This window comes from Eptatretus burgeri, chromosome 11 (genome assembly GCF_056783735.1).
Source record: "Eptatretus burgeri isolate ZD-2024b chromosome 11, Ebu_testis_v1, whole genome shotgun sequence".
In the NCBI taxonomy this organism is placed as follows: Eukaryota; Metazoa; Chordata; class Myxini; order Myxiniformes; family Myxinidae; genus Eptatretus; species Eptatretus burgeri.
Window position 1 is genome coordinate 89448507 of NC_140971.1, and position 6800 is coordinate 89455306.

Consider the following 6800-nt stretch of genomic DNA (forward strand, 5'->3'; position numbering starts at 1 on the left):
AAAAGAAAGTCTTCACAGTAATGTAGAAGGTGTGCTGCTTGTTTTGGCTGTTGCTTGCATCATTGGTTGGGGCATGGCTGTGCCGCTGATGTGGTTCCTCTAGCTACGGGCTGAGTCAGCCCTCTGGGGTTGGTACAGTGGTAAATGGGATTTGAGCTCGGGACTCTAGGATCCCAAGCCACCACTCTGAGTGATGAGCCAAGACTAGATTATAATAGTGGTAAAGTGTCTGTAAAAATATGGGATAGCGTTAGGATAGATAAACTTTCACAAGCTTTAGAATATGTAGCTAATACATCCATGGCTTACTATATGGAATTATCAGGCATGTTAGTATCAATGCACGCCATGGTCATGCAGAATAGAGTAGCTTTAGATATGCTTTTGGCAGAACAAGGATGGGTATGCGGGATGATTGAAGGAGAATATTGCGTCTGGATTCTGGACTCTACTGACATAACTAATCGTGCCGTGGCCCAAATTAAAAAGGTGGTAGAAGCTCTCACTAGCGATCGAGTGGAACGTGAAGGGGGTTACGCATGGTGGAAGTCGATCTTCCAGGGCTGGGGAGGTTGGTTGCTGCGCCTAATAGAGTCAGCGCATTTAATCATCGTAGTGGTAATTTTTGGAGTATTTCTGATCAAATGTCTCATTACCATTTTTCTAAAGAAATGCTGCTCAGCCTCACTCCTCACCCAGGCCATGATAATAATTAACAGCGAACTCTCTGACGAGGACAATTCGGCCCGAGATGAGGAGGGAGATGACCAGGGCCTCCATATGGGACCCCAGCTAGACGTCATACATGTGGATCTAGGCCAGGGTCTCCAACCGTTCCTCTTTGTTAAAACAGATGACTAACACAGGAGAGAGTGCGTGTTGCTTTTGCCTTCTAGCGCAAGATGAGAATGGAGCTTACACCACGTCTTGAGTGTTCACATTGATGCTCGCTTACACATTATTACATTTGCATTATTGTTGCTGTTATTGTTGTCATTTTTCTTTTGAAGAATTACCTATTATGTTGTTAGTGTTCGTGCTTTGTGGAAATTAGCGTTGCAGTTAATGTTTATGTAAAATCATTATTGCATTTAATCTTGTGTGGACTTAACATAAAATTCATATAACAAAATTTAATGGGAGACATGTGGCAGAAGGCAGGACAAAAAGGCAACAGAGGCTAACCTGGAATACCGGCAGTTGGGGATTTCTTATTTGGGGAATGTTGATGGCTATCCACGGCATTCGCAAATCCCGTTTGGCAGGTGCGGGGGCCTAGGGATAGCCGCTACAGGAACCAAATAGGGATCCACTCGGTTGGTGGGTATCGGGTATGGCTGGGTATGGTCAAATATGACCAAGGAGGGAATGTGAGAAGTAGTATGAGGTGGTACAAATGGTCATATTTGGCCCATAGCAGAACATTTACTAATTGCATTTTAGCTGGCTGTTAGAATCCAAGCTAGTCCCTTAAAATGCTGGAAATGTATTTTGAACAAGCCTTCAGTGCAAAATGCAACCAAGTCCCAGTGCTCGTCCTGCCTTCGTTCGGCTGGCAAGCTGCATGTCCTTGGGTGTAACTGTTCATGCTTTATCTGCTTTACATCCTACATTCCACAGCCCACCTCCCACAGTTAGTTCTGGGAACAGCGAAGGCTTTATCAACAGGTGTCAGGGATGATTAGCAGCTTAAGGGTGGGAGGGCTTGAATGGTATGTGCAAAGATTGCTGTGTTGCAAGATCTGGGGTCTGACCTCAAGGGCCCGAGGGAGGGGGAGAAAGGAGCCAACTGCCACATTTATTTCTTTATTTCTCTATTCCTTTGTTTCTTGGTCCACACTTTTAGTCCACACTTGGTTCCCCTTTAAAACTCCGCCTAGGGATAGAAAATATATAAGTGTGTGCTTGTAGTATGAACTTTGATGTGATTCGGAGGCCCACCGTTGTTCATTGTGGTCGTTGCGTCGCATCCCGCATGCGTAATGCTATCTTCTGAAATAAACCGTATCATTCGAGAATCTTCATTCGACTCTGTCATCATACTCGGCCGGGTGAAAGAGTCACGACACCAAGTACACGGCCCCGGCCAGGATGTTGCAAGCATCCTGCTTGGGCAAAGGAGAAATAGTTTAGTGTTAGATAGACCGGCCTCATTGGGCAGGAACAGTTCCTCATGGGGCCCGTGGAACAAGTTAGTGGGAATTTAGTTTAGAATGGGAAATGGATTTCGGGGACATGGACAGACATGGAATGTATAGTGGGGACATAGCTTAGCAGTAGAGTTAAATTGAACGTGCACTAGTTTAAGGGATGACGGGGAGCACGAGTTAGCTAGGGGAATTTAGTTCGCAGAATGGCAGTGTTGGAATGTTGGTGTGAATTGAAAAATGAAAATGTGTGATGAATGAGTATGTAGTGTATGTCATTGTGTAATTTGGCCAACTTTTCATATAGAATCTGGAAACTTGTAATTTTTCACTTCCTATGTTTACAGTGAACACAAAAACAGCTGTTTCCAATTTTTTTATTCATAAGCAGTCACCAAAATCCAAAATTTGAGAAATCGCCATATTTTACCCATTTTTGCACATTCAGAGATAATAAAAAATATCTGTTCAGCTAAATTTAACCCAGTTAGGCATTATTTACGAACCCCCCAAAAGATGACAGCCAAATATGCACAAAAAGGACGTTCTGTAGTACTGAGAACATACAATTTGAATGGATGTGCAAATACAAAACACAAAGATGCTTAGGCATATATAATTATTTAGTCATCCAAGTCCTCATTTTCCTCATCGCTTGAATTCTCATTGATTGCGACATTGTTGCATGTGTCCTCAGCTCCTTCACACTTGCAGAGCTCTGTACAGGCTAGATTATGTGCCTTACAAGAGCACCGTCCACTGCACTTACTGGCGACACAGGAACACTTCACAAGTTCCACCACAACCTCCGGTGCTGCTGGAACTTTTGAGACAACTGGGACATAGTGGCCGTCCTCCAGTTGTTGCCATCCCAGAGTAACAGGATCCAGTAGAATTGGTACAGCTACTAAGTCTTGCAACCATATGTTGGCTTGTAGGTGTGCGCGCAATATATGCTCAGTGATACATCCTTGAGTCGGAAGTAGCTTCTCCACACCTTGGTTACCCTTCAGTTGCTTCAACATGTGCCACCTCAGTGCCTTGGCTGATGCAAACCCAGAGTTGAACAGCTGACACACAAACTTTTCACAGCCAGACAACACCCCTGGTGAAAATTGGAAACAGCTGATTTGTCATCCTATGTGATCTTTGGAAGTGAAAAAACACAGGTTTCCAGATTCTATATGAAAAGTTGACCATTATATGAATTACTACATAACAACATACACTAATGGGTCAGCGGGCCTGAGTGTGTGAATGGAGTGAATGTGGAATGCATGGTGCGAATGAATAATTGGGGGGAGGAGTGAATCTCACCCAAAGGACCCCGGGATCAGTGTAATGTTAGTTAGTGGGTTAGTTAAATGTACCAAAAGGAGGTCGTTCTGTGTTGGTGGTGTATGAAGGCACGAAACCCATTTGGAGGGGTGCAAGAGTTCATTGACCGTCTGGACCCTGGGAGCGTGGCTTTTGAAAGGTGGGTATTGAGTGGAGGGCACCCCGGGCACCGGACTAGTTGGCCAGAGTAGGCCAAGGGACCGGGATAGTGTTGTGGGCACGGAACGGGACCCGGAGCACCAAAATGCCACGTGGGCATTGGAGGGGGGTAATGCCAGGAAGGGCAACCCCCCACATTCATAGGGAGCAGGTAGACTCGGAGACAGCCTCAGGGCCCGGGGGTGTCGTAGTTCAAGTCCGGCATGAGGGAAATCCCTGCCAAGTGAGCCACGCTGCCCAGCTATGAAATTGTGCAAGGGCACGAGAGAAAATTTGCGGGCAAGGCCCAAATTTATAATGGACACCAACACAGGCGACGGGAATCGTGGTTATTAGAACTGATAGTTTAAAGTGACAGGCGTGTTGAAAAGCCCCAGGGATAGTTTAAAGTGTAATGAATGCTAGGGGAGTTAGAAAAAAAAATGTACCCCTTCGCACCATCCATCCCTTCACTCTCTGTCGGCCGCTGGACTCACTTTGGGAAGATTGCTGAACTCTGTGGAGGTTTTTCTGAGGCTTTGTTGGGTCTCGAGGCAGGACACTGGTCTCTCCCTTATTCCCCTCCAAAAAAGGATCTTAGGGGTTGGGAGTAGATGGACAGGATAGGTTAGCCGGACAAAGACAGTAGGAGGGTTAGGGACACTTAGAATTATAAAAAATAAAATAAAATAAAAAGGGGTCTAAATTTTGTTTTCTTTTTGCAAACTAAGGGAGTGGGTATGGACAAAGACAGGCAAAGATGATAGGTTGGGGGGGAGAAAGTAGGGTAGGTCCGAGCCCGTTTTCGGAGCGGCCGGCACCACCGCACTCCCTCCACAGAACCTCACGGGTCAATACCAGAGGCCGGCCAGCTTCATATGCCGGCTTGTTGTGCTGCATCTGCCTGGTCCACGTTTGACATGCCTTCATTTGCCTGCCTTTGCCTTACCCCATGCCTGCTCGCCATTGTTGCATTTCCCTTGTGTCAACCATTCCACCATGTGCGCCAGGATCATCCAGCAAGTGTTTTGCAAGGACTGCCCTGCAGGCAGCCCCATCATTCATCATTCTGTGTGTTTTGCATCCAGTCCATCTCCATCCATTCACAAGGAGCCAGGGACTGCATTGAGCAGCCGGTTACCTCCCGGTTCTTGCATAAAGGCCACTTCAAATGGCCTGTGGGACGGCGCATGGCCTGCCGTATTAAGGTGAGTTGCCTCCAGCCGCTGGGGTATGAAAGGAACACCCAAGGGAGACCTTTTGAGCAGGCCCTGAGGACGACTGATCTTCAGCTGCTGTGCACTCACCCACATAAAATGACTGTTGACTTGCTGTGCTTCTTTCCCACAGATAACATGTCCTGGGCCATGGTTAGTGTAAATAGTAGAAAATGTAAATAAGTTATTGACCCACCTGTTGTTTGTCTTCACCCCGGCAATGTAGTTAAGTCGTCTGTGTGAGTCTGATAGTTTAGTTACACAGCGCACTAGGTAATTTATTTTTGGGACATGTATGAAAAAATGTCGCACTCAGGGATCCATAGGTAAATCGTACTCGGGGAAAACTTACACATGCTGGTCACGCAAATTTGACGACTCGGGACGAGTCTGTAAAAATGGTTAGGGGGTAGTGTTGCTAATTTGGAAGCTTACTGCACACAACAGCCAGGTCCTACAGATCAGCTATATCAGTAAGTATGTTTCTAGTTAGGGTCCCATCCTATGTTCAATGGGTGATTAATTGTACGTGCGCTGTGAGTTATTATCTTGCCAAAACGAAGTTTTTGCAAGATATGTTCGTCAGCTTGTATGTTTTTTTGTTTGTTTTTTTTTGTTTGTTTGTTTGTTTGTTTGTTTGTCTGTAATCACGTATAAAAAATTCTGCAGAGCACAGTTATCATTGGAAATTTTTGTAACTTCGCATATCAGAGGCCTATAGAGGTCCCTTTCAGCGCACAAATTTTTGAAGGTCAAGGTCAAAGGTCAAGTTCACTTTGTCGCAAATCAGGTGAGTCGACGAAACCCTTATTTTTTGAGTAATTTTGATCGGATCGTCTTCAAACTTCATGGGAATATAGTTCATGGTCTGGCGCTCAGCTGATTAATTTTTGGTGGCGATTGGCCTTGACCTTCATGGTTAGCGCCTGAGGTCAAACATATTTGACCCCAAGGTCAAATTTTCAAGTTTTAGGAACCATATCATGTAGTACCTCAAATGGAACACCTCGATGAGTGCTTTCTAGATATGTCAAGCTTGAGACATTATGACGTCATTTGGTGACGTTATGAGGCAAATGCATATTTTTCATGGTTACTCTGTGGAACGATTCTCATCGGAATCTCTCGTAGGCAGATATTCCTCAAGGAGTCGCTCCTGGTGGATAGCAACTCTGTTCACCTCAGTGTGACCTTAAAGAAGTCACACGTGGTCACCTTTTGGCAAGATACGGGTCACCCTGCGGGTGACATTGTTTTTATTTTATAGTTAGGATTTTTACATTTTAAACTTCAACAACAACAATGCCCATCTTCACTTCTTCACCATCGGCCTTTCCCACGCGCATGCGTGTCAAGCACAGCCATGGGCGGACAAGCACAGTCAAGCACAGGCAAGCACAGTCCATTGTGACAGGCGGGGTTTCTTTGGACGTTGGGGTCTTGGATTTCGCTCCAAATACGGGCATGGTGCCCCTCTCAGCCAATCGGAGGGGTGCGAGTACGGCTGCCCCCTCTCGGCCAATGGGGAGCCAATGCAACATATTGCTGCTCGACTTCCTGGTCGAGGGGTGGAGACATGAGCGCCCCCCCCCCCCCGACCAATCTCGGGTAGCCGGGAGATTGCCCGACACGCCTGTCCAATGAGGAGGGGAATGACACGAGACGGATCCCTCCCACCTGTCAAGAAGGAGGAATAATTGTGTGGGGACGACCCGGTGAGAGAGTCTTCCCGCCGTGAATCGCCTGCCTGTGAGCAGGAGGAGAATCGCTTGCCTGCCTGCCTGCCTAGCTGACTTGCTTTGCCTGCCTCGTCGCCTGTTTTGCCAGTGGAGCGTGCCAGCGTCCGACGCTACCCTCCATACATGGTGCTTGGAGCGGCATCGTGTTGCGGGTTCGAGTCCCGCTGGGCCAGATCGTCGAGAACCGCACGAAGCGGGAAGGTCCAAGCCAGATTCTTACC

At 46.8% G+C, this 6800-nt stretch overlaps 1 protein-coding gene and 1 long non-coding RNA gene across 5 annotated transcripts in view; one reads left to right on the forward strand and one right to left on the reverse strand.

Annotated features, from left to right (window-relative positions):
- Positions 1-1703: 1703 nt before the first annotated feature.
- The window catches only part of LOC147017590 (uncharacterized), a 6306-nt gene continuing 1209 nt past the window's right edge, over positions 1704-6800 (reverse strand). For both annotated transcript variants that reach the window (XR_015049559.1, XR_015049558.1), the window contains exons 2-3: positions 4121-4219; positions 1704-2105 (exon numbers count right to left, since the gene is read on the reverse strand). This is a non-coding gene — a long non-coding RNA (uncharacterized LOC147017590). The remainder of the gene's footprint in view (positions 2106-4120; positions 4220-6800) is intronic.
- Positions 2411-6800, forward strand: part of LOC147017591 (uncharacterized) — a 66688-nt gene continuing 62298 nt past the window's right edge. The window contains exon 1 of one of the 3 annotated variants that reach the window (XM_085847325.1): positions 2411-4831. The gene's annotated coding sequence lies outside the window, so the exon portion shown is untranslated. The remainder of the gene's footprint in view (positions 4832-6800) is intronic. The other 2 variants (XM_085847327.1, XM_085847328.1) reach the window with 2 other exon arrangements.